This window comes from Martes martes, assembly GCF_963455335.1.
Source record: "Martes martes genome assembly, chromosome: 6".
NCBI lineage: Eukaryota > Metazoa > Chordata > Mammalia > Carnivora > Mustelidae > Martes > Martes martes.
This window is the reverse complement of record NC_137893.1, coordinates 133,054,560-133,081,650: the sequence shown is the minus strand read 5'-3', so window position 1 is coordinate 133,081,650 and position 27,091 is coordinate 133,054,560.

Below are 27,091 nucleotides of genomic sequence, written 5' to 3'. Positions count from 1 at the left end.
TCCCTGAGCTGCTTTACATGTTGCTGTCAGAGTCCTTGCTCTACAGCACAATTCTGAGCCCGTCCAAGGAATCCACACTGCACCTGACCCCCAGGCTACTCACCATCCCATCTTCACATGACAACAAGAGTTACCTTTTAAAAAGTGGATTCTGTTACTCCCACATTTAAAGTGAAATGCAAACTCTCCATCACAGCTTTCAAAGCCCCTACAGGCCCCTGTTCATCTTTCTGACCTGTCTCCCACCATCTCCCCCCGCTCACTAGGCTCTAATCACATCAGTGCGATTGATCCTCCTGCCTTCCTGCTCACCCCTGTCCCAGGCTACCATCCTGCTCTTCCCTCCAACCAGAATGCTCTTCCCCCACATCCCTGCAGGACCGGCTCTGCTGCACAGTTAGTTCTGGGCTCAGCTACTACTTCCTGCTAGAGCAGTCCCCTGAGGCTCAGTCACATTAACCCTCTCTCTTTTTTTTACAGCACTTCTTCAAACTAAAATTACCTTACTTATTGGGTTTCTTTTTTTTTTTTTTTAAGATTTTATTTATTTATTTGAGAGAGCAAGAGTGAGCAAGAGAGCACAAGCAGGGGGAGTGGCAGGCAAAGGGAGAGGGAGAACCAGACTTTCTGTTGAGCAGAGAGCCCGATGCAGGGCTCCATCCCAGGACCCTGGGATGACCTGAACCTGAGGCAGAGGCTTAACTGGCTGAGCCACCCAGGCGCCCCACTTATTTGTTTTCTTACTATGACCTGTCTAACCCCTCCAGGATGTAAGCTCTCTGAAGACCAGATCTTGGTTGTCCTATTCACTGTTCAATCTTTATGTCTGCTGCCGGAATAGTGGTTGAGACGTGGTCGATGTCCAATATGCATTTTGCACCCCATGCTCAAATGACAAATGCTCAAGCATCATCACCCGATGTCCAAATCCTTCCATGGTTCTATAACCTTCTCAGAATGAAAAACACATTCCTTGGTTTGCAAGAGAACAATCTCCATGGTTTTGCCTTCATCTGTTTGCTAACCTATGTTCCTATCGCCCCATTCTTATTAAATGGAAATCACCTGCATGGGTTTCTGTCTTCTAATCTTTAAACCCCAAAGTGAGGTTTGTGGACTGGTATCATTGGTGTCTGGGAGCATTTTAGAACTACAGAACTGAAGCCTGATATTACACCTATTAAATCATCATCTATATTTTAATAAAAGCCTCAGGGGCATCAGATGCATATGGCCTCATGATTACCAGAGGAATCATATCAGGCCAGGAACTCTGTCACCCAATGTCTATCAGCTAAACTACTCACCACTCCCACTGGGAACACTCACAAACATCTTGATAGTAGTGTCCATACTGAACAAATAATAATCTTCCAAAAACCATGATTCTCTTCCAGTATTTTCAATCTCAGAAAATAAAAATATATGTATTGTCCTACACTAGATCATGAGCTCTTCAAAGCTTTTATTATTTTGCTTTGGAAATGGTGGGTAGAAGAGCACTGGGTAGAGGTTGGCAGAGAGAGAATAGCTTTAATTTTCCCATGAGAAGGCAGAGGATAGATAACAACAAGTGGTTGGATATATGAGTTTGGAACTCAGGAGAGATATTAGGGTCCAAGAATGGATTCTGGAGCCAACATACACTAGCCACAGCCTTGATTCACAGTGGTTTATTGATCAGTGGTCCTACCATATCTCCCAAGTTCACTCATCTTTCAAGGTGATTATCTCACATCCTATCCTCTCTCTTTAAGCCCCCATCACCCCCTCTTCAGACTTCAGTCTCGGCTGACAAGCTTATTTCCTATTCTACAGAGAAAATAGAAGCAGGCAGCAGAGGTCCTGTATCCGCTTACACCCCGTACCCATAGTCTGCCTTCTTCATGAGAAACTTTGATGACTTTGTTAAAGTAACATTTGTTAACATGGAACACAGGATGCGGGATGGTGAGCCACGGTTCAATAGAAGACCTCAAGAGAAACTGAAGTGAGAAGTTGATGACTCATTGGTCCTGGAGGAAGTAAATGGCAGGGAGGTCAAGGCAGAGAGAGTGACAGAATCTAGGGCACTGCCTTTATTAGGGTCAGGGGTGGAATGCTTTGGGTTTCTCAAGCTGGGAGCAGAATGGCCAGTCCAAATCACAATGGATAGGGTTTGGGTAAACTCCAGAGGGTCTTATCTAGGGAGCACACAAGAGGAAGGCCCTGGGAGGTGGGGGTGGGGGTGGGTGGGGACTTGATCACAAGGGCTGTTGGGGAAGTCATATCAGGAACTTAAATTTGCTTGTGACTTTGCAGGCTGCTAGCTAGGGTATGTGCTTGTATGAGGGGCGAGTATCAGTTCAAGGACCATTCAGGCTGTTTGGCCAAACAAAATGAATGCCAGTGGGTACCTGGCTGGCTCAGTCAGGAAAGCATGCTACTCTTGATCTCAGGGTCATGAGTTCAAGCCCCTCGTAGAGCTTACTTTAAAAAAAAAAAAAAAAAGTGATTGTCAAGGCAGCCATACTCATCTTTGGGCAGCGACCCCAGTGGAAGCCAGCTTCTTCACTATGTCCTAGTTCCCATCCCTTTATCCTGCTCAAAGACCTCATTCCAACTGTTCCTCCCCTCTTTTCTGTGTCATAAAATTGTCCCTTTCTATTAGATTTTTGATTATCACTTATGCACATTACATCTCCTATCTTAAAAACATGGCGCCTGGGTGGCTCAGTCTGTTGAGCATCTGACTCTTTATTTTGGGTCAGGACTATGATCAGGTTCATGAGATCAAGCCCTGTGTTGGCCTCCACACTCAGAGAAGAGTCTCCTTGAGATCCTCTCTCTCTTCCTCTGCATCTACCCCTGCTCACAGTTGTGCTCTCTCTCTCTCTCAAATAAATAAATAAACCTTTAAAAAAAAAAAAAAAAAGGAGCCTCCATTGACTCTGGTCCCTCCTGCTGCTCTCACCCTACTCTGCTCTAGAGCAGAGCATCTTGAAGAAATTGTCTACACTGCTGCCTCCAACTTCTTTTCCCATTCTCACTTGCACCCACAACCAAAGATGCTTTGTCAAGGTCACTGATGACTTCTACATCACCAAATCCATGAAGCAGTTCTCAATCCCCATTGAACTTCCCCTACCAGTAGCTGACACCCTTGTCAACTCCGCCTGGACATTCTTCACTGGCCGTCTGGGACACCACATACTGGAAGCAGTTTTCCCTCCTAGGGTCACCCCTTCTCAGCCTCCTTTGTTACTTTCCCTCCTCTCCCAATCTCTCCATGTTGGTGTGCTCAATACTCAGGCCTCAGTTTATTTCCTTTTCCCATGTGTACACCCTGGGGATTTCATCCCACATCACTGCTTTAAATGTCATCTGTGTGCCCAGACTTCTCGCCTGATCTAACTTCTTTCTAACAGCTGCCTCAATGTCAAACAGTGGCACAGAGCTTACCAGCCTCCAATCTAACTCCTCATCCCCATCCCCACTGGCTCCCTCAGTCTTCCTCATCTCTGAAAATGACAACTCCTTCTTCTTGACAGAGCCAAATCTTTGGGCCTAACCTTATTTCCTTCTCTGCCTACATCCAGTAGAAAATCCTATCGGTCTCACCTCAGATTACAACAGAAATTCATCCATTTTTTGCCACTGCATTACTGTCATCTGGAGCCAAGCCCTCATCACCTCTGGCCTTGATTATTGCAGTTGTCTCCTAGCAGAGCTCCTACCTCTACTCTGGCTTTCTAGGTGTCTTAACACAGCAGTCAGAGCTATCCTCTAAGAGTATAGTTAGATTATAACACTTCTGTCTTCGAAACCATCTAAGGGTCCCCATTTCTCCAAAGCCCTAACATTGACCACAAGGGACTACCTGACCTGCCTCTACTGCCCCCCGGTCCTTCTTCCTTCTCTGGGATCACTTCATTCTAGCCATGTGAGGATTTCTTTCTTTCTTTCCTTCCTTCCTTCTTTCTTTTTGAAAGAGAGTCCAAGTTGGGGGAGAGGGGCAAAAAGAGAGAATCTTAAGCAGGCTCCATACTCAGTGCAGAGCCTGATGCAGGGCTTGATCTCACAACCCTGAGATCATGACTTGAAGTGAAATCAAGAGTCAGACTCTTAACCATCCATCAGAATACAAGCTGACTGACTTGTCAATTACCCAGCAATTTCAACTCTAAGCAGCCTGGGGGATTTGAGGAAGGGATTCCTATGGGCCAGGTATGGTGCTAGGTATTCTGCATATACTAATATATTTGATCCTCACAGCAACCCAGTGAGATATATATGATTCCCTGTTTTAAAATATGCAGGAATTGAGGTTAAACTAACTGAAGATCTTGCAACTTCTAAGGAGCAAAGCAGGTACTGAAGCATGAGTATTTTGGACGCCATGTGAAAAATGTATACAGAGGGAGTGTTTTCCCTGTCCTCCTAGGTCATCTGGAAGTCCCATACAGACGTAGACCTTCTGGTTTCCTATAGCTAATCCCTTCCTCCTGCTAATGGAGTTGGATTGTAATGCGGGGAGCAGCCTTGTTCTTCAGGGAAGACCGAGCCTCTTCCTAACCTCAAGAGGCAAAATGTTACTGGTCTCTCATTTGCCTTGCTGTTGGTTGGCTTAGTTGGGACACAATTCTGCCTCCTAAGACTTAAGGATATTTCTCCTGGGGCATGGGGAGAAGGAAGAACACCCTCCTTGGAAATGGATCATTCTCAAAAAGAGGCAGAGACCCAAAGTAGGGAGTGTCTTTATTTTGGCTTTATTTATTTCTTTATTTGCACATGGATGTGATTGAAAACGCACTGTTTAGAGCTATAGCAAACATGAGGAGACCAAAAACTTGGGGACAAAGCTGACATGAGACCTTTATTGATCTACTGAATTAACCAACCTTAATCTTCTTGCTTGGTGAGGCAAGAAACTGTTGTTCAGACCTTTATAAGTTCTATGTTTGGCCTCTTTGTAGCCAAAGTATTCAATGTACACAACGTACTATGTATATTTTTCCCCTATAGTTTATCACCATCTCATAGTACAGCAGTCATGGCTCAAAATCAAGATTTTGGTTGACTGCATAAAGAATGTTCTGTATTTCAAACTTAAAAAAAAATGAATGAATTAGATGAATTATTGCAGGGTGTAGAAAGTTGAGACAGCAACATGCCACTGACATTCTCTCTAAAAGCACAAGCAAGGGAGAAAAATATCATACCACACAGAAAAAGCCCTGGTTCTATGTAATATGGCAGCACCCCAATACTCTGACACCAGGGAAAAAACATTCATGCTAAGACCCTGTCTGTCAGAAGGCCTTCTCCTCCCATGTAATTAATTGAAATTTGACATCAAATTTTGTCCCCGGTCACTGTGGTCCAGACCAAAAAGAGTCCAGATTGTATTCTCAGTCAGGAGGTGGCTGTGTTTGAGATTTGTGTTGGCATCGCTGAGCTGTGACCACAGCACACATTTTTGTGGGAAATATCAGATGAAACATTCTTCCACTAGGAAGGGGGTGGGTGGTGTGGCAGGGTTCAACACGCCCAAGAGAGCTTTTCTCCTTCTGAAACTTGTTGAGACTCATTCTTTCCAAGTTGTTGAGACCACTTTTCCCCTTTTAGAGCAAATGTAGCTGGAGAAACGAATGAGCGCAGAATTTAGAAACATCAGAATCCCCTTTCCAAGGCCTTATTTCATAAGGCCCTATGTGGTTTGTGGGAGCAATTTGAGGTCCTGGTTACTGATAAAGATGATATAATTTTAGAACTTTCAGAAGCCTGTGTGGCCTCTTTGTTAAAGATCAGCAATTAGAGTCTTCAAGTACTGAAAACAATTATCTAAACCTTTTCAAAAGATCCATATTCAGTATTAGTTCTGAGTACCACTGTCTTCCTCTTGTTCATCCCTGGCTTATGCTTTCATTCACCTTGATTATTCTAGTTCTGGTTCCAAGATATGGTTCAAGTACCATGTAGGATGCAAGGGTGTACATGCGGGGAAAATATTCTGGCTTAGCATCTGGAGACAAATCTCTTTGCACCTACTTGCTTGTGGCCCTAGTCTGAGGCATGTGACCCTACATGATTCCTTACATACGGATTGTGGTGACTCACCTTATGACCCTGGCTGATGGAACCGGGAAGTGCCCATTGTTTTTGAAGACAGCTACCCATAAGCTGGCTGGCAGCCAATCCCAGTGGGAACCCCCTATTAGACAGGGGTGTGCAGGGCCCCAGAGTGACCTACAGGCTCTTTCAGATCCTTTCTTTTAGGGAACTTGAGGGTGACACAAAGACAGAAATACAAGTGTCAGAGTGGTCCAGAAACTGAGAGACCCATGGAGGGGAGGCGGTGGGCAGAAACCATAAGTCAGTAGAAACTAGGAAGCTAAGTAGTAAAGGAAGGCCATTGTAAGGAGCTAGAAGGGGTTTGAGAAGTGCCGAGTGTGGCCGCAGAAACAGGTAGTGGCTTTATTGGTGCCATGGATGCCTGCTGTTGAGAAATCAACAAAATCATGGCACCTATAGACTGAGAAGGAGGTGCCAGTTTCCGAAAAGATTGGTCCTATGTTTATTCAAACTTTTTTCGGCTCTTCCCTACATCCTTTTATCATAAATCTCCATTAGTTGAGAATCTGATTGCATCAGATTCTTGCACTCTGAGTTTAATGGATCCAATTACTTACCAGTGTTGTGGTCTTAGGTAAATCACTCCACTTCCATGCACTTTACTTGTTAACTTTCTATATGCAATAGGTAGAATAATGGCCCCCAAACTTGTCCACGTCCCAATTCTAGGAACATATAAATAGGTTACTTTATACAGCAAAAGGGATTTTTCAGATGTTTTTAAGTTAGTGACCTTGAGATGAGAATCCAGTCTAATTACATGGACCCTGAAAATCAGAGAGGAAACATCCCAGCTGTGGTCGGGGGAGATGTGACTGTAGAAGAATGGTTGTAGAGATTCAACATTGCTGGTTTTGAAGGTGGAGGAAGATGGGGTCATGAGCCAAGGAATGTGGGTGGCGTCTAGAAGCTGGGAAAAGTAAGGGAACAGATTCTCACCTGAAGCCTCTAGAAGAATACAGCCCTTACCAGCATGTTATCTCTAGCCCAGTGAGACCTGTGCTGGACTTCTAACTTAGAGAACTGTAAGATAATAAATGTGCTTTCCTTTAAGCCATTCAGTCTATGGTAATTTGTGATAGCAACAATAGGAAATCAATCCAGTATAATATTACAATACATATACACAAGAAAATGTTTAAAAGAGCATATGCTAATTGGCCTCTGGGTGACTCAGTGGGTTAAGCCTCTGCCTTCGGCCCAGGTCATGATCTCAGGGTCCTGGGATCGAGCCCCACATCAGGCTCTCTGCTCAGCGGGGAGCCTGCTTCCCCCTCTCTCTCTGCCTGCCTCTCTGCCTACTTGTGATCTCTCTCTCTGTCAAATAAATAAATAATTAAAAAAAAAAAGAGTATATGCTATTAATGTAATATTGGTTATGTCATCTTTATGAATTTTTTTTAGGCAATGAATATATGTTACATAGTAAAGAAGTAATGGAAATATTAAAGAATAAGTAATAATTTAAGAATTACCTTCCAAGGCTCAGCCCAGCTGTGACATCATATGAACAACCCAGGAGATGGCTCAATTGCCAACCTTTATCTTCCCTCTTCTTCTTGGGTGCTATCCCCAGGTCTCAATTCCTCCACAACAAACCACCAATTTCAAAGCAGTCTTGATGTCTCTCATTTCTCTTCCACGTCTCAGGTACATATGTTTGTATTCAACCACCTGATGGCATCAGTGTGTTTCTACAAATTTGTTATATGTACTTTGGAGTTATTTAATTATTTGGTTAATAATGAATCCAACAAAAATTTATGGATTACAGTTTGAGTTAGTCATGAAGTCATTTAGATGAGGCCTATTAGTCTTCATTAGGCCTGGTATGGTGCTTTATGACAGTTTCAAGATCATGTTGGTAGAGCTCAAAATCTACTGAAGAATTTTAAAAAGAACATTTTAGAGACCTTGTGGCCCATACAAGACTTGCCTGTCTTCACGAATCCATTGGTCTTACCTAAAGTCTAAAAATCCTTAGAATGCATTTACAGTCCACCCACTGTCAACAGGGAGGGCTATTAACTGACACTGAAGTTATTAATACTGGTGAGAAACACAGCAAATGAGACCATGAGACTCCTTAGATGTACTTGTGAACCACTGAAACCCAAGAACTTGGCTTTGGTGAGTTAAAAATGTAAAACATGCCCGCAATACCAGTTCTCACTTGAGCAAGAATTTGCTAGTTCTTATCATAGCCAACCATCTTCAGGACTTTGAATGACCCTAAACTTCATTTAACATTTGGACAGGACAATAGGTACTTTGCATGACCTGATTAGAAAATAATGCAAGGCTGTTTCCCACTAGGTCACGTAGATCCATGGCTGAGCCAAATTCCCTGGACCTCTCTCCAGCCAAAATAGACCCCCAGATAAATGAAGGATGTAGAGCAGATTTTTAGAAGTAGCGATCTCAGTACTTTTCATCATGTCTTTATTCATCAAATATTTGTTGGATACTGTAACTGTATTCTTAAACGTTCATATGCATTAAGAATTACCTGGGAGGGTTCACTCCCCAGCAAACTGATTCAGCAATTCAAGGGTGGGGCTTGGGGGATTCTATGTCTAACCAGCTTCATGGGTGATTTTGATGTAAGAACTCTATACACCACTTTGTAAAACATTTAGTCCCCAAAATGAGTAAGCAACAGTTCCTGGCCATAAGAAACCTCGAAGTCCGGGGTAACAGAGAAAGGAAGAAAGATACTCTGTCCGGGGGAGTACAGTCTTAAAGGAGGCTGTCATAAGGAGAAAAGGGAAGGGCATTCTAAGCAGGGGAAGAGCCTTTACAAGGCCACGGTCATGAGAAGATGTGAACCATTAGGGACCAATGAGTGTTTATAGTATGGGAAGGTGGAAAGCATTCTAGGTATGGACAAGCAGGAGAGAATATAACAGGATAGCATGGATCTTGATTTGTCACTAAGTCACTTCAACTTTATTTCATAGGCAACAGGGAACTGGTGGAAACTTTGAAATCTACCTTTGAGAATATCTAGTATTGGGTAGATGCTTATTCAACTAATATTTCCTGAGGACCCAGCCAGTGCCCAACAGTGTGCTAAAAAAGGATTGTCACAGTTAAGAATTGTGACAGTCTAAGCAGTGAAAGACAAAAGTAAGGTGGTAACCAGTGAATGTGTACAGAAATAACTGGTCAACAAGATTTGAGATTAAAAAACAACAACAACAAAACAAAACGAAAACCCAAGAATTTGGTGACAGGTTAGATTGAAGAAGCAAGGAAAAAGAAATTTGCAATGTTTGGGAGCAGAGAGACTGTTAGGGATGGGATGTTTGTGTCCCCCTCCTCCCCGAATTCATATGTTGGAGCTTAATCCCCAATGGGATGGTATTAGGAGATGAGGCTTTTGGGAGGTAATTAGATCATGAAGATAGAGCATCATAATAGGATTACTGACCTTATAAGAAGAGACACAGAAGAGACTGTCTCTCCCCCATGTAAGAATACAGAAAGAAGGTGTTCTTCTACAAAATGGAAGGAGGTTTCTAGCCAGAAACAGACCATGTGGGCACCCTGATTGCGGACTTCCAGCCTCCAGAACTGTGAGACATAACCATTTCTTGTTTAAGCCACCCAGCCCCTGTGGTATTTTGTGAAAGCAGCCAGCACTGACTAAGACAGAGACTGTTGGACGATGATTCTACTGGAGAGTGCAGAGGGCAAAGGATGCCCCCACCCAAACGGGAGTCAATGAGCCCATCCAGAGGGAGCAGGAGAGTGAAAGTGTATGCAATCCAATGGTGCGACGTGGGGGGCAGTCAGTGGGGGAGATATAGTAGCCATGTAGGAGCTGAAATAGGGTTCAAAGACAGAATGAAGGGGTCTGAGATGAAAGAGGTGACCAGTTGTTTTATATGCAAAGCAAGAGGCTAGATAGAACTGAAGGACTGAGGTTTAGGGCTTTCGTGAACATGTGAACACAAGGCTGTTGCTTATATAATAGGAAGTTGTGGTGAAAATAGAGAAGGAATAAATTGGAGTTCCCTTTAAATTGTATTGTATGAGTGGAAAATAATTGTCCAAAATCAAGAGGGAAAATAAAACAGTGCTGGGGTTTTAAGTACTGGGAATCAGTGAAAAAATATGTCTCAATCTTTGAGGTAGTTGTCCCTCCATATGTGGTTGTACATGGAGGCTGTTCTGACAGGCGAGAAGGAAGAAAACGTTCAAGGAAGAGGAAGAAAATGTTCAAGGAAGAGGAAAGCTAAAGATCCAGCCAGTGTAGACAGAAAAGTGGCTAGAAATGATCAAACAGGATGTGGTGCCCCTCCCTAGGGCTGGGGTCATGGTCAGGAGCAGCTCACCTACCTAGGGAGAAGCATGATTTGACTTGAGTTTTGGCTATGGGATCATGTAGGCAAAAAGGAAAGTCAAGAAATTCACTTTATTCAATGACAACCGGACCTTTGGTATTTGATCCTGGAATCTCCTCTCACAGACCAACCAGCTGGACACAAATCCACGTTTTCCTATATTTAGAAAACAAAGGAGCAAGAGTCAGACAAACAGAGCAGTCCAGTCTCTTCAGCCATCCAGGACAGCAACATCATTTTATTTTTTCTATTTTCATGAATAAGATGTTGTTTTCAAACTGTTCTTTGCATGTGAAACCAGAATAGCAGTTTAGACAGTTCCCTCAGAAACTGAGCGTAATAAAATGGTTTCGGTCCCGTGTCCTGGGTGTGCGTGCACATGCCGTCTCAGGGGGGAGATGGCCCATGTACCCAACTGCAAACTGACGGTGGTTACATAAGCTCTAAGTGCTTAGAAAACGACTCAGAAGAATTCATGCCAGACAGAGAGAGCGCAGAGCTTCACTGTGGGCCAAGCAGGGGAGGGAACTGAAATTAAGGCTGACGCTCAAAAGGTACTTCAGTTTTACCTGCAATGTTAGTTTTTTACCATATAAATGTATTACTTTTAGATTTAAAACATTAATTTAAAAAATTATGGAAAAATCAACCCCAACAAGATGTTCCCAATTATTCTGGGGGAGACCCCAAAATGGTTACCATCCAGAAGAGGGCTATGCAGACAGGATACAAGTAATGGAGAGATGAGTGCTTGGTATTTACCAGATGCTTAAATACAATGAATGCTTCCAATAAATTGGAATCCTTTAAGTTGGCCATCATCTGTCTTAAGAATAATTTACTCTATATTCCTTTGCCTTTGAGGTGCCCATATTTCTTCAAAAGCTGTTTTATGAACTAGAAAGATGGTTTCATCTTTGCAAATATCCTTTACCTCCTAAGAACAAACATCAAAAATGGTAGTTCTGACCCTTACTATTAGTCAAGTGACAATGCTAGAAGCTATAATTCAAAGTGTTGGAGAATGTGCAGAGAATGAGAAACAGGAGGATGTCAGAGCCAGGGTCCGCAGAGACCACCTGGTGACCAGAAGAGCTCACATCTGCGCTTCCCCTCCACGTGGTAACAGGTGAGGGCTGGGCACAGAGCCGTTGGGGGTGGGGGAAAGAATGGAACTCCAAATGTCTTATGGATACTTGAACATAAGATCTACCACTTCCTGTTAAATATATGACAGGATTAATATGTTAATTGTTGAAAATTAAAGGTGGAATGTTGAAGTTATATATGTGAATTTGGTAGCAATAAACTGGAAAAAGCTTGAAAAAAAAAAAGAAGACGACTTGATGGATAGTCCATGGGAGACGCACAAGAAGATTCCTGAGCAACAGAAGGACCTCAGTGGAGCTTATTGGGGGAGAATTTGCAAGGAGACAAATCAGCCTTTCTTAACTTCCTCTGTTGGGAACCTACTGGGTAGCTCTGGAGCAGGTAAGTAGACTGAGCTTCCACTCATGGCTGGAAACGCATGAATACCCAGAAGAAGAACAAGGAAATGAACATTAACACGTTGCCTAAATAGGTGGTCGTGAGCTTCTGGGACTGGGGACTAGGGACTTGGCTGAAGAACTAGGAGGACAGATGAGGAAGAAGACAATTACGTCTTGTAATGAGAGAAGAGGGTTGTTGGTGGAAAGAGAGCAGAACAGGAAGGTAGACAAGGTTCACTTTGCCGTGCCTCCTAGCCTATCGTGTCCCTGAGGGGAGGGGCTGATTCTCATTCATTTTTTTACTTATCACAACATTTGCTCCATAAATGCTTTTCGTATCTGAGTGAACCAATTCATGGGAACAGTTATGTCACCAAATTCTCTTGAGGGCAGGCCCTGTGTCCTGGGGACTAATGCACCAAACATGCCTGGGAAAGGTCGAAGAAGTCTACAGGTATGCAACAGCTACTGATTGGACAAATGAACTGGGTCTTTCTGAGCTCTGATTTCTTCATCTAAAAATGAAAACCACAAGACTGACTCCCATTCCCGAGAAGGGATGAGGCACACATTATAATACCAGACAAGTTCGCTCTTAAAATTTGCCAAACCAACTCTTGGGTATATTCATTTAAATTCCTCAGTGGGTAGCTGATTCCCTATGGCTAATACTGTATTCAGTCGTGGAGGGAAATGAGTCATGAGTCATGCAGATGGAATCACAAATACACACACACACACACACACACACACACACACACACACAAACTTAGCCATAGATTTTTTTTTTTTTTTTTTGTAACTTTTTATCGTCTCAAATGCTCCTCACTTCTGCCTCTCCCCCACCACCACTGCCTTAGACTCCACTCCATACAACAGTCGCTCCTTGGACCAAACACCCATGACAAATTCAGAACAGTTGCCTGGGGTTTGGCTACTGCGTAACAGGTAGTTACAAACCATTCCATGGCGTTAAGTGAGCCGGCATGAAGAAGCTAATTAAAGCAGTCAGGAAGATCGTTTATAGAAATATGAAAATGTAAACACGGTCTTCATTGGATAGAGTGATTAGAAACTACAGTTGTTTTTTGTTGTCAGAACTCTCTGGGCTTTGTCAAAATCCTGACATGTGGCATAACCTCCCACTAATCAAAAAAAGAAGAAAATAGACCCAAAAAAGAAAAAGAAAAAGAAAAATCTAAGTAGGAAAACAGGCATAGAAAATCTTCGTCTTTCCAAGTGGGAAAAAAAAAAAATTCCGCTTGTTTTTCTAGAACAAGTGTGATCTGTGTTTGGACAAAGTCTGGGCTCCTCCGTTTGCCTTGACAGACACGCTGGCTCGCCCTCTCTTCACTCTGAAGCCCTCGGGCTTGGGACGTGCCGGCAGCTCCAAGCGGGAAAGGAAGCCACGAGGATGTAGGCAAAAGAACAAAGTTCAGGATAATCATGTTGACAACCCCGTGTGCTTTCTGTAGAGGAAGACTAAGCTCTGGCTTCTTGTATATGTCTAGGGTGTCCCTGACAGGGAGGCCACGCGATGGCATTGGCCTTCGAGGTGTTATGTCCAACTGTAAGTTACTTTTTCTGAAATGGACACATTTAAATGTAGACTGCTTAAATAGCTAATGAAGAAAATAACAAAAAAAGAATAGAGTGGTAATGATTAAAAAATATAAAATCTTAAAAAAAAAGAATAGAGTGGTAATGATTAAAAAATATAAAATCTTAAAAAAAAGAAAAAAAGAATAGAGTGGTAATGATTAAAAAATATAAAATCTTAAAAAAAAAAAAAAGAAAAGAACACACAATATGGGATCATGGCAAATGCACGGAGGGACATTTTGGAAAAAATACACATTCCTCAGGATTCTGCTTCACTTGATTTATTATGGATATGCTGCCTTATAAAATAAAGCTTGGAAATAGGATAACTCTACCTCTAATCTGGAGCAGTTCCTGTGTAAAGCATGTACACAAGAGTGGTGTGTTTTTTTAAGGAAAAGAAGAGAGAAAGAAAAAATAGATGATTTTTTTTCACCATAAAAATTGCTCATTATACCTATGGATGCAATATGTGTATGAAGATTGCCGTAGATGTTCTTGTTATTGATTTATTTTTGTCCTGATTACACAAGGCATTGAGCTGAGTGTTTCTTTCTTTGTTTAAATGTGGCACCTGCTTATGGGCCAAGTATTTCCTTAATATGATTCAGACCAGCTTGACGTTTAAAAATAAATGCCTTGGATCTGAATATCAGAAAAGTATTACAGGAAATTCGAGAAAAACAAAACAACAGCAACAAACAAGAAGTCACAAGAATGCAATATGCAGCATGGACAGGGGACAAGGATGAAGGGAGGGCCAAGGACAGTGCTTTCCTTGTCTTAATGATAGAGCAAGCAAGAGGAGGAGGGTTCCATGCCCCCTGATCGCTGGGGAGTAGCAATTCCTCCAACCGTCTCCCTCTCTCCTCCACCCTCTCTGTTTCCCAGGCATTTCTAGGCACCAACATGGGACAAGAAGTGGAAAGAGACGGCGAAAAGCAAAGGATTGAGCTCATACTCATGAAATTTACCACTAGTGATAATAGCAAACGTTCATATACTCATGGCAGTCACCCTTTGAACGCTTTACATAGAACAACTCATTGAATTCTCACAACAATCCTATGACTACTCCCATTTTACAGATGAGGAAGCTGAGTCACAGAAAGATCAAAAGCGTTTAAAGGGCAACCATCAGGTGGTTAGCCTCAGACCGCACCACTCGGCTGCTACCAGAAAGCACAGCGAGAAGACAAAGAATTTGGGACTAAGTGACTTCCAAATTCCCTTCCGCATGCTCAGCCTCTGTTTATATACCACACTGGAAATAGGAATTCTCCATGTGGGTACCCAGTACCTAGCAGGGTGCTCTGGCCATGCACAGACTCAATAAATACTAGTTAAATGAAAAGATGTTTCACGTCAATTTATAGCGGAAATCTTTAGAATATTTTAAGTCCATAAAACCACAACATCCTAATCTGGTTAGCCTTGCAATACCCTGATGTTTGCCTGCATGCAGCCTGGAAAGGAACTTACGCCACTCCCCTACATTTCATTGCGAAAATAATTTAAAGATCACCTCTCTTTCTCAAAATAACAAGCAGTCCGGAGTAGAGCTAGATTTCCCACCTGTCCCTAAACTACAAATTGCCCCCCAGTATATCAGAGAAAAAAAAAAAAAAAGTGGCACAGGGAGGAAATGAACCGAGACAACATAACTTACAGCAACCGGAAGGAAAAACACACGTACAGACGCCACTCACATTCTGTGTGTGTGGTTGCCCAGTAGGGAAATGCTTGCAGCTGCCTTGAGAAGCAAGTCTGGTGGCTGCAGCAAGACAGAAGCATAAGCATGAGGCAAGACTGAGCTGCCGCCTCCCACCTGCCTGGTCAGAGAGAGGGCGAGAACACCAGGGACCACCCGATGAGCCAGCAACAGTGGTCCTGCCCCGGGTGAGTTCCCAGACACTTGCTGGGGCCTGAGGGTGTGGGGAGACTCACTCAGACTCTGACTTCCTGAGATGGTGTCAGACATCCGTTAGTGTTCCCCACTGTTGATACCCCTTAACTGGAGCCAAGAGGGACTCTGCATGCCCCAAAGGAGAAAAGAGAGACCCCGGGTTTCCTTCAAGTTGATCTGTAGGCCTAGGCTTTAATGCAAGCTAAATGCTACATGATTCTGGTTTTTGAATCATCTTGGTAGGTGCTTCCTGGTGCAGAAGCTGCATGGCTCCTCCCCCTCGCCGCCCTCCTCGGAGAGCTTACCTGTGATAACCTTGTGCCTTGGCTTTCCCTAAATGATTTCAGTACTTCCCAAATGTGGGCTGTCATTGATACTTGATGGCGGATTCGAGTCATTTATAATGTCATTTTCAGGTCCTCTGGGAATGACCCCTGAGGGGGCAAGAAACCATGATTGAGTATTGGACTCATTGTGTCCAGCCCTGCAGACCTTGTCCTTAGCATAATCTCTAAGGGGTTGGGAGCATTCTACTTAGTCAAACGGGGCCACCCCAATGGCTTTGTCATCCTTCCTTTTCTCAATATTTACTAAGTCACGTCACTCATTCATTCATTCGATTGCCTTTCTTCAACAAAGGGTTTTTTATCTTGCTGAAATTATTTCAAAATGAAGAATATATACAACTTGAAAGCCTTCCCCCTATGTTTTTTATTTTTTATTTTCATATTTATTTATTTATTATTTTATTTTTACTTTTCCGCTATGCCAGTGATGAGAGTTGAGAGTGGGTGCTCTGGTCTTCTCAACTCCTGCTTCAGGAGTCCCCTCCTCTTCCCCCAGAAGATGGTTCCCACCAGAAGTGGGTGCAAAAAGCCGTTGCCCATTACAGGACTCTGGGAACCAACCAAGTGGTTTTCCTCCTTGTTTCTGCTTCCTTCCAAGTTTGGGAGGAAATTCCTCCCCATTTTCAAGGACATTCCTGTTTTAAGAATGAGTCGAGGGGGAGCAATGGAGAGGGAAGGAGGTGAAATCAGCTTTGGAAAAAAAAAAAAAAAGGATGTTCTCAATCAAATAAATTCAAATAAATTCAGCTGCTCTTGGGGGAAAAAAAAGAAATCAGCTTTGAGGTGGTGCTCTATTTCTCATTAATTAGTTAATTCATGTATTTAACACCTATCTCGTAAGTTTTCACTGTGTGGCAGCTACTTTTCAGTCAAATCTTGCACAAGATGAAGCAAAATTGTATGTTGTCCTGCTTCCAAAAAGCTTACAGTCCAGGGGAGAAGCAGATGTTAATTACTAATTACAGGAATGTGATAAGGATCAGAACATATTGTGGGGGAAGCTGATCTCATCTGGGAAGCAGGGAGGTTTCTAGAAGGAAGGTGAGACTAGAACTGAAAAAGGCGTAGGAGTTCACAAGTCTACGCTCCAGGCGGAGGGAACAGCGGAGACCATTTCCTGAGGTAGGAGACTGCAGAATTACCTGACGAAAAAGGCCAGTGCAACAGGAGGGAAGTGGGCAGTGGCTCAAAATGAGCCCAGAGTTTCTGCATAAAACACGCTGCTGATTCTAAGAGCTATGCAGAAGGTAGAGGGGCCGTGGTCCGATTTGCATTTCTCAGAAATTCCTTTCGATAGGTGTGGAGAATGGATGGTGTGGCCCCCTCCCATCCATTCTCCACAGCTATCAGGGAGACCAATGAGAGGGTGCATGAATTTGGCCAAGCAAGCCTATCTGTGTGAGTACGGCCAAGAGTGGTGGCAGTGTAGAGAGGATCACACAGATTTAAAAGTCATCTGGAAAGGAAAATCGACAGCACTTGGTGGCGGACAGAATAGGAGAGCAGGGGGGCGCCTGGGTGGCTCAGTGGGTTAAGCCTCTGCCTTCAGCTCAGGTCATGATCTCAGGGTCCTGGGATCGAGTCCCGCATCGGGCTCTCCGCTCAGCAGGGAGCCTGCTTCCCTTCCTCTCTCTCTTTGCCTGCATCTCTGCCTACTTGTGATCTCTGTCTGTCAAATAAAAAATTAAATCCTAAAAAAAAAAAAGAAAGAAAAAGAAAAAAAAAAGAAAAGGAGAGCGGGGGAGGGGGGATGTGTCAAAGGTGACCCCCAGTTTCCTGGTTTGCACATCCAAATGGATGTCGATGTTGCTTGTCGATCACAGAGACTGGTGAAGCGGGTGGGGACCAGGCCCAGGTTAGTTTAGTTCTAGAATTGATCCAAAGGCAGACATCAGGTCGGCAGTCAACACTGGCCAATATCTAGAGCTCTAAACAGAGGTCTGGGATCCTTGGCGTACGTAGAGCTGGTAATTGCCACCATGGGTATGGGTGATATACACCTGAGGGAGGGTATGGAATGACAAAGCAGGAAGGTGGCTTAGAATTGAATCCCAAGGAAGAAGTGCCTGGGTGGCTTAGTCGGTTGGGCGTCCAGCTCTTGATTTCAGCTCTGGTCATGATCTCAGGTTTGTGAGATCGAGCCCAGTGTCGGGCTCTCGCTCAGCATGGAGTCTGCCCCAGATTCTCTCTCTGCTCTCTCTCTCTCCCTCCCCTTCCCTACTGCTTGTGCTCTCTCTCACTCAAATAAAAAAATGTAGTCTTTGAAAAAAAAAAGAGAATTGAATCTCAAGAAATCCTAACATTTAAATAGAGATAGAAGAGAAGGGTCCCTTCAAGGAGACTGGGAGGGTTCTGTGAAAAGTCAAATGCAAAATTACCATATGACCCAGCACAAGGACTCAAATATTTACATGCACACATACTTTCATAGCAGCACTAGTCACAACAGCCTAGGAGAGGAAACAGCTTGCCTGTCCATCAGCAGGTGAGTGGGGAGGCAAATTGTGGTACATCCATACAATGGAATATGATTCTGCCACAACAACAACAACAACAACAACAAAAACAAACAAACAAACAAAAAAACGAAGTACAGATACCTGCTACAGCATGGGTAAGTCTCAAAAACACTATGCTAAAGTGAGGGCACCTGGGCAACTCAGTAGGTTAAGCCTCTGCCTTTGGCTCAGGTCATGATCCCAGAGTCCCAGGATTAAGTCCCCTGTGGGGCTCCCTGCTCAGCGGGGAGCCTGCTTCTTCCTCTGCCTGGAGCTCCCCCTGCTTGTGCTCTCTTGCTCTCTTTCTCTCTGTCAAATAAACAAACAAACAAATCTACCTTAAAAAATAAAACAAAACACTATGCTAAAGTGAAAGAGGCCAGGCACAACAGGTAGATGATTCCCTTTGTGTGAACTATCCAGAATGGGTCAATCCGTAGAGACAGGATGCTGATCGGGGGCTACCGGGGGCTGGGGGAGGGGAAAATGCGGAGCAAGGGTTTCATGCGTCTGCGATTGCCTTTTGGGGTGACAAAAATGCTTTGGATCTAGGTAGAGGGGGTGACTGCACAGTACTGTGAAATACTGAATGTCGCTGAATGGTCCTCTAAAATATCTAATGGAGGTTGTGTGAATTTCACCTGGGTGCTGAACGGGAAGACGAGGCAGGTGCAACCGGAGGTATAGAACACAGGCTGTGTGTGACTTTGGGCACGTGAAGCAGCTCGGTTTCTTCTTTCTCTGTATGTAAATGAGGGGAACTAACTCTCTTGGAATACCCTGGTAAGGATTAAACAGGACAGGTTTTGGTTTTTTTTTTGTTTTTTTTTTTTAAGTTTCTAGCAGAGGGAAGGTGTAGTAAAAGCAGTCAGTTTCCCACCTAGATCTCTTTAGCCTCATCAGGACCGAACTAACTTCTCTTCCCCCTCCCCCTCCTCCCCCTCCTCCTCCTCCTCCCCCCCTCCCCCTCCTCCTTCTTTCCATAGTTAAAGGGATGATAACTCCTTTAATTCGTCTTCCTTTAAAGCGGCTCACCTCTTTGGGACATACTTTTGTTTCTTTATTTAAATTCAATTTAGTTTATATATACCATATTATTAGTTTCAGAGGTAGACTTTAGTGACTCATCAGTTGCATACAACAAACACCCAGTGCTCATTCCATCAAGTGCCCTCCTTCATGCCCGTCACCCAGTCCTTGCCCACCTCCCCTCCAGCAACCCTCAGTTTGTTCCCTAGAGCTAAGAGTCTCTTACGGTTTGCCAGGACTGAACTAACTTCTAACAGCCTGAATCTTTATCTCAAGACCTGAGAGCTTTCTCTAAGCTCGGCAGAGCCCCTGTAATTGCCTAAAGGTGAACGAAAATGTCCAGAAACGAATTTTCCAATGGGCCATAAATATCTCCGCTCCCTCAGGCCCAAGTGGGATAACTCTAAGACAAGCCTCTTACCTTTGTCCCAAAGTTTCCACGTGAGCTCAAGCTCAGTTGCCCACAGTGACAGCTGGCTTGATAACGTGCCTTTAGTGTGCTGTGCCCTTCTCGTTGCTTCTCCCCCACCCCTGCTCCCTGTCAAGGTGTCCTGGGATCATTTGTTAAACTACACGCACTTGAATCTGAGTCAGGGTCTGCTTCTGGTGAAACTGAAGCTGAGACAACCTGCCACACAGCACTGTGGACACTCGGGCCATGTCATCCCCTGTTGCCTATTTAATCTTAGACATCTGCATTTTGGTCTCTCTCATATCCGTTCAAGGACCTCCTCATCCCCTTCTGAGATCCCGCTTAGACAAAGGATCTCAGGTACTACCACAGGGAGAGCTCCGTTATTTTTTTTTTTTCTGAAGTTTTTGTTTTTAAGTATCTCTACATCTAACATGGGGCTCGAACTTGTGACCCTGAGATCAAGAGTCACATGCTCCAACGACTGGGCCAGCCGGGTGCCGCAGGAAGAGCGCCTTTAGACTTCACACGTCCTCTACAGAGCTGTGCCACGTCTTACCACAAGCCCCCTCCATTGGCTTTCTGCTCATCAGTCTCTTTGCAATTCATCTGATCAAAATTTCCAAACTGTGGGGCACCATATGATAATTTTACATGGTGCACGATATGGAGATATGGCCTAAAATCATGCTGAGTCACTAGACTTTGTCATGGAAAACGTTTCCATTTTCACTCTTCTGTGCCTCTGATTTTGGTCTGATCTTAACATTCTCTAACCATTGGCCATGTATCATTTTCAACAAAAAGAAAGTGGGCCTTGGGCTATGAGCCATCGGCAGGCAATGCTCGTGAACTAAAATTTAACAGGATGGTTTTGCTTTCCCACATCTATTTCTCATGATTACCTTCTATGAACCTTAATGGCACCGGTTATTTATCTGCAGGAGTGGTATAAATTATCTTCTACTATAAACATATTTAAGTTAAAAAAACACCAAGTCGAGCAAACTGAGGGTTGCTGGGGGTTGGGGAGGAGGGAGAGGCTGGCTGGGTGATGGACATTAGGAAGGGTATGTGCTTTGATGAGAGCTGTGGATTGTGTAAGACTGATGATTCACAGACCTGTACCCCTGAAGCAAATAATACATTATATGTTAATAAAATTTTTAAAAAATCATGTTACTAATTGCCCTGGCAACACACCCGATAGCAGACGCTGGAAGGTAGGACTTTGAGAGAAGACTGGCAGAGCTTCTCTAGAGCAGATGCTCCTCTGGGTCACAGCTGTGTCTCATTCCACCCAGCACCTGCCTTGTGAGTGACGCATGGCCAGGAAGGATGGGGACATCCTAGGACACGCCATCCTTAGCTGTACTTTTTTTTTTTTTTTTTTTTAAGAGAGATTGAGTGGGGATGCGAGCCGAAAGTGGGTGCAGAAGGAAAGGGAGAGAGAGAATCCACACTCAGCACAGAGCCCGACAGGCGGGGATTGATGGATGACCTCAAGACCCTGAGATCATGACCTGAACCCAAATGAAGAGTCCCGTCACTTACCCAACTAAGCCACCTAGGCGCCCCCTGCTGATTTTTGATCATTCCAATAAACAACTTTAGTGAGCCCACAATGGCTCCCAAATATCCAGGCGGTGATGGGAGACAACATGAAACTGACCCACCACAAGGCTCCATTACAAACATGGCGGTTCTGCCCTGAGGAAGCAAACCAGGGGCTCAGAAGTCACTCAGCAATGGCGAAAGGAGGTGTCAGTGCCTCCATGTTCTTCTTCACATTCGCTTCAGATCAGAAGCGTTGGCTCAGGGAGGACGATAACTCAAAGAACTCTCTATTGTTTTTTAAAGATTTTATTTATTTATTTGACAGACAAAGATCACAAGTAGGCAGAGAGAGAGGGCGAAGCAGGCCCCCCGCTGAGCAGAGAGCCCGATGTGGGGCTCGATCCCAGGACCCTGAGATCATGACCTGAGCCGAAGGCAGGGGCTTAACCCACTGAGCCACTCAGGCACCCTCTCTCTTTAATTTTTATAAGCAGCTGTTATTCCCTGAGCCTCTCCCTTCCTTTCCCAAGGAGGATAAATGAGGATTAATAACCCAGGTAAATTTCACTTTAGAAAATTATTAAAATATTGTGAAACGTTTCCTACCACAAAGAAGTACCTGTTATGTAGACATATATTCTAAATCATAATAGAAATAAAACAAATGTCTGTTTTACCTGTTGCTCACCTTAATGACGCTTGAAGCCTGACCCATGCCCCTTATCAATTGTATGCATTTCTATCCACGCCCCCCCCCCCACGCAAGGGACCTGCTGTTTTAAATTTTGTGTTAATCACATTCCCTTCCTTTTCTTTTTGGATCTGGCCTCATATGTATACAAATATCATTGGTGTATGTGTAATTTATGCATAAATGTATTTCTATAAATATTAACATATATAATTTATGCATACTGTATATGCAGTTTATTTGTGTCTGTTTGGGAACTTGAAACAAATACAATCCTACCATACATATTCTTCCATGTCTGGCTCTTTGGCTTAGCATTGTTTCTGAGGGTTATCCGTGTCGATTCAAATAGGCATTGAGTTATTTTGATGGCTGTACAGCATTCTGTGTAAACATATGACCATCTATCATTTCTATCCATTGACAAAGCTGGGTTATTGCCAATGAAGCTCAGAGTATAATTTCAGGAAGGCACATGCTCCCCAAATTTCTCTCTCTCTCCCTCTCTCTCTTTAATAAAATGCTACCAGCCTCTGCCTTCAGCTCAGGTCATGATCCCAGGGTCCTGGGATCGAGCCCCACATCAGGCTCGCTGCTCAGCAGGGAGCCTGCTTCTCCTTCTCCCTCTGCCACTCACCCCACTTGTGTTCTCTGGCTCTCTCTGTGTCAAACAAATGAATAAAATATTAAAAAAAAAATACTACCCAGCAGAGGTGTGCAGCTTTGCTGCATATTAGAAACAGGTTTTAACTGGGGATAAGTGGTAAATGAAGTAGAGATCTGAGAGCCAGAAGGAAAAAGACATCAAAGGAGGAAAGGGGCCTTAAGTGGAGGGAAGAAAGAGATAAAAATCACTCTCAGAGATAAAATGTACTCCCACACAAGAACTGTGCTTGCTGTGGGCACAGTAAGAAGGCTTCTCTTCTCCATGTTCACTTCTCCTACCGCATAAACCCTTGGTGGGAGGCTCTATTTGAATACTTACTCTGTAAATGCATCCTTCCCCAGGTCAGCAAACAGGCTCTGTCACTGCTAATCACTTTGCTAGATCCCGAAGAGAACCAAATTTCATACCACGCTCCCCTAGAGGCTTCCCGCTGATATATTTTTAGAATCATTTTCCCTTAATGTATAGGGGACCCGTTAGCGACCACACAATCATCAAATGGTAGAGTGTCTGTGAACCTTTTGTAACCTTTGGCTAGTTTCCACGATGGAAATTCCCCACCCCCAGCTTCACTCGTAAAGAGTGGAAATATTTAGAGGAAGTGATACTATTAATGGCTCCACATCACCATGGGAAGTATTTTCCCCTAAAACCACAGTAGTAAGTTGGTACCTCCCATAACACCATCACAAAATGGCTTTAGCAAGTACAGGGTTCTCTTGGCACCTGTTTCTCTAGAGAGAAGCTGTACAGGTGCTTTGCATCACAAGAGAAACGAAACGTTGAGGAGCTAATGCTCTCTGGCCCTCCACCAGAGTGGAAAAGTTGAGGCCGAAAGCTCTCCAAGGTTGCGTGGTTGGTCTGGCTTTGGTGGCTGCAGGTCTTGGTGGGTGAGAATGATTCTCGGTAAATAACATACAGTGATTGATTCATTGAAAGAATAAAAGATTAGGGCGTACTGAATGAGTCAATGTTCTTTAGAGAAACAGGACCCATAGCAGGTGAACATATATGTTTGGATACAAAGAGCTTTATCTTAAGAATTTGGCTTATGAATTTATGGAAGCTGGCAAGTTCAAAATCTGCAGGGTAGGCTGGAGACCTGGGGAAGAGCTGTTGTTGCAGCTGAGTGCAAAGTCAGTCTGCTGGCAGAATTCTCACGGGGGGGTCCAGCCTTTTCTCTTAAGACTTTCAACTGATTAGATGAGGCTCACCCACATTATAGATGGTTATCTGCTTTACTCAGAGTTAATTAACTTAAATGTTAATCTTACCTAACAAATAACTCCATAGTAACATCTAAAATAAGGTTTGAAAATAATCTTAAAAAAATAAAATAAGGTTTGATCAAATATCTGGGTCTCTTGGTTTTGCCAAGTTGACACATAAAATTAACCATCACAGGTACCATATCTCATTTCAGAAAGTATGTTATTTACTCAACATTTGCTAAGGGACCCCTATGGGCTGGCACCGTGCTAGGTTTTGAGGATTTAGCAGTGAGGCTAAGTGGACAAAATCCCCATCTCTAAAGAATTCATATATAAGAGATGTCTTAGTAATTAAAATCACTTGTAGGTTTTACGCCCTCAAGAAGCAATGCAAACACAGCACAAATCAATCAAATGGAATTTTCCTTGATAATATGATATCGGGATATACTGAGGTAGTGTCTTCATGGATCTCATGGTTGACAAGGGACCTCAGATATGAATTATACAATGACCTTAAACACATTTCCACATACTTTCCATTATACAGCTTTCAAAAGCATATCCAGTTCAGTAAGGAGTGACAAATTGCATACCGATGTATTTAAAATAAAATGACCAAGGCACATTGTATGCAGTTATTTGATTTTTTTTCATAATTTCTTTATTTTTATGGCAAGATAGATAAAAGAACCGCTTCATCAGCGAGTTCTGATTTGAGAAGCATTGATTGGAAAGACAGGACTGTTTGATGGTGCTTGTTTCTTTGGTTGCTTTAATTTATTTGCTTTATTGGCCTCTGATTTCATTGTGTTTTTAGTGTCTTGTCTGACACAAGGGCGGGCATTATAGAAAAAGGTATTAATTCATGCTGTTTGGAACCGAGAATCCATCTTGTTTTTTAATGATGAGGTTATCCAAGCCAGCTTGCTCAGTGTGATATGTGGCCCTGGGCATGTGAAGGTCGTGTGTACAACTTACGCTCTAGGAGGGCATTAGTATTTTCCTAGGATATCCAAGTGCCACAAGCTAGGGCTAATAATCCAATCAAAGTTTGTGGTAAGGGCTGTGGAAAAGGCACAAGGATACATACTACAGATGGGTGTACTTCAGAGAGCGGAATTTTACTAAAGATCGCATCACCATCGCATCATCTCTACCATGGACCCCCCACTCTCAAGAAGCTTACACCTGAGTTGAGGAGAAAATATGCATTTGCAAAACAAAAATCACATTTGCAAAGCCGCTAAATGGCTTCCTTGATGCTCCCCTAAATGGCCAAGTGTGCCCCCAGCTCATGACTTGTGCGCTGGAAGGACCTGTCAAGGCTTACCTGCGAGGCTCCTCCCCTCCCTCAGCTCTCAGGTCACAGGTCACCTTATCGTGCTGCCCTCACTTCCCACGTTATATAAAATAGCCACATCCCCACCTCGGACACCCACTCTGTTACCTGCGCTTACCACCAGCCGGCATAGTAAATACCGGTGTATTTGCTTGATTTTCTCTTTCCTTCCCCCTGAAAGGCCAGCTCGGTCGGGGAAGGACTTAGTTCTGTTCAGTGCTGCACCTCTGGCCCTCGGTAGGTGCATAATAAATATGTGTGGAGTGGGTAAACAAGTGATAGGCGAGACACTCACCAAGTGAATCTTAGAGGCCAATGCCATTACCGTCCAGGAGAAGAGCTCTTTAAGTCAAGAAACCCGCTCAGGAGGGCTGAGGCTCAGATGGCCCATATGGAAGAAGAAGAAACAGAGAAGCCTGAGGAGATTGTGAAGGGAAGAACAGGTGGTCTGAGCCGAGGCACAAGGTGGCTGTGCCCCAGCAGACTTCCAGAGATCCGTGAGCTTCTCCTGTTGACTTACGTGGTCATTGGAGGGCAGACGCGGAGGCACCCCTCTGGCCTGTTGTCCCTCGTGAGAGGCCAGAAGCCCACCCTCTTGGCCTGCACATGCTGTGGGCAGAGACAGCTTTCTCCCCAGGAAAGCAAATTTGGATCTCCTCCATTATTCAAATAACAGCCCTGATGGAAAAACACAGTTCAAGTCAATATAGCCGAGCAAAGAATATTTTTGGCCCGAACATTTTGCAGAGAAATGTGGTGGCTGCTTGTTTCAGCCACAAGGAAACGTCAGGAATGTTTTCACACAATACCTTACCCCTAAGCGAGTGCACCGTGGGCCCTCCCAGGTTCCTGCTGGGAAGACTGAGCTGCAAAATGTGTCTATTTCACAGTTAAACAAAATGTTGGGTAGAGAGAAGTTTTTACATCCGTGAGTTAATGTTCCAGCAAGCAGCAATATTGGTCTTGTCCATGTCCTATTTTCTCCCTGCTAAATAATTTATTTCTTAATAGCAAAGAATAGCTACCCAACCCCACACTCTCTATTTGACTTCAACCCAGTGTGTGTTTCTTTCTTCCGTGGTGATTCGAAATGTAGTTGTGCAGGATATTGAAAATGTGAACAGAGTCCGAATGTCCATCAGAAGGATCCTTTTTATAATTTGGGAACCCACACTTTGGAGTACCATGCCTCTATTTAACAAAATTAAAGACTAAAGGTGATCTATATGCAAAGATATGAAAAGAGATGAACTAAATCCAAAGCAATAAATACAATAGAACATAAAGTATTATGCCTATTTTTAATAAAATGATGACTAGTATCTATCTCCTTGGGAAAAAAAATTAATAAATAAAAGCAAAAAGGACCATCAGAGCTCAGGAAATGGGCAGACACGCTAGGGCTGGATAACTGGTGAAATATTTCAGAGGGCAACTTTGGAGCCAATGGACTGGGTCTGAGTCCCACCTCTACCCCCTTCCTGCTGCGTGGTCTTGAGCAGGTTACCACTCTATCTTTCCGTTTCTCAGTTTCTCCTCTGCAGAAGCGAGCCAAGAGCGGTAATACCTCACTCAGTGGTTTTTATGACTCAGTACACGGATCTGGGTGTTCTATGAGTTAATATATGCAAAACACTTAGAGCCGTATCTCATGCTTGCAAAGCTCAGTACATACTAGCTATGAGGAAGAAAAGGAAGACAGAGCATACGTTTTCAGAAAAGAGAAGCGCCCTCCAGAATGAATAGGGTTTGACCAGAAGAGAATTCCGGAAGAGAAGAGCTTGAAAAGACAAAACCCAAAGGCTCTAGGATGGAGGAAATAATCCAATTAAATTCATCTCAGCCTCTGTAAAGAAGATCAAAATGGTATTTCATT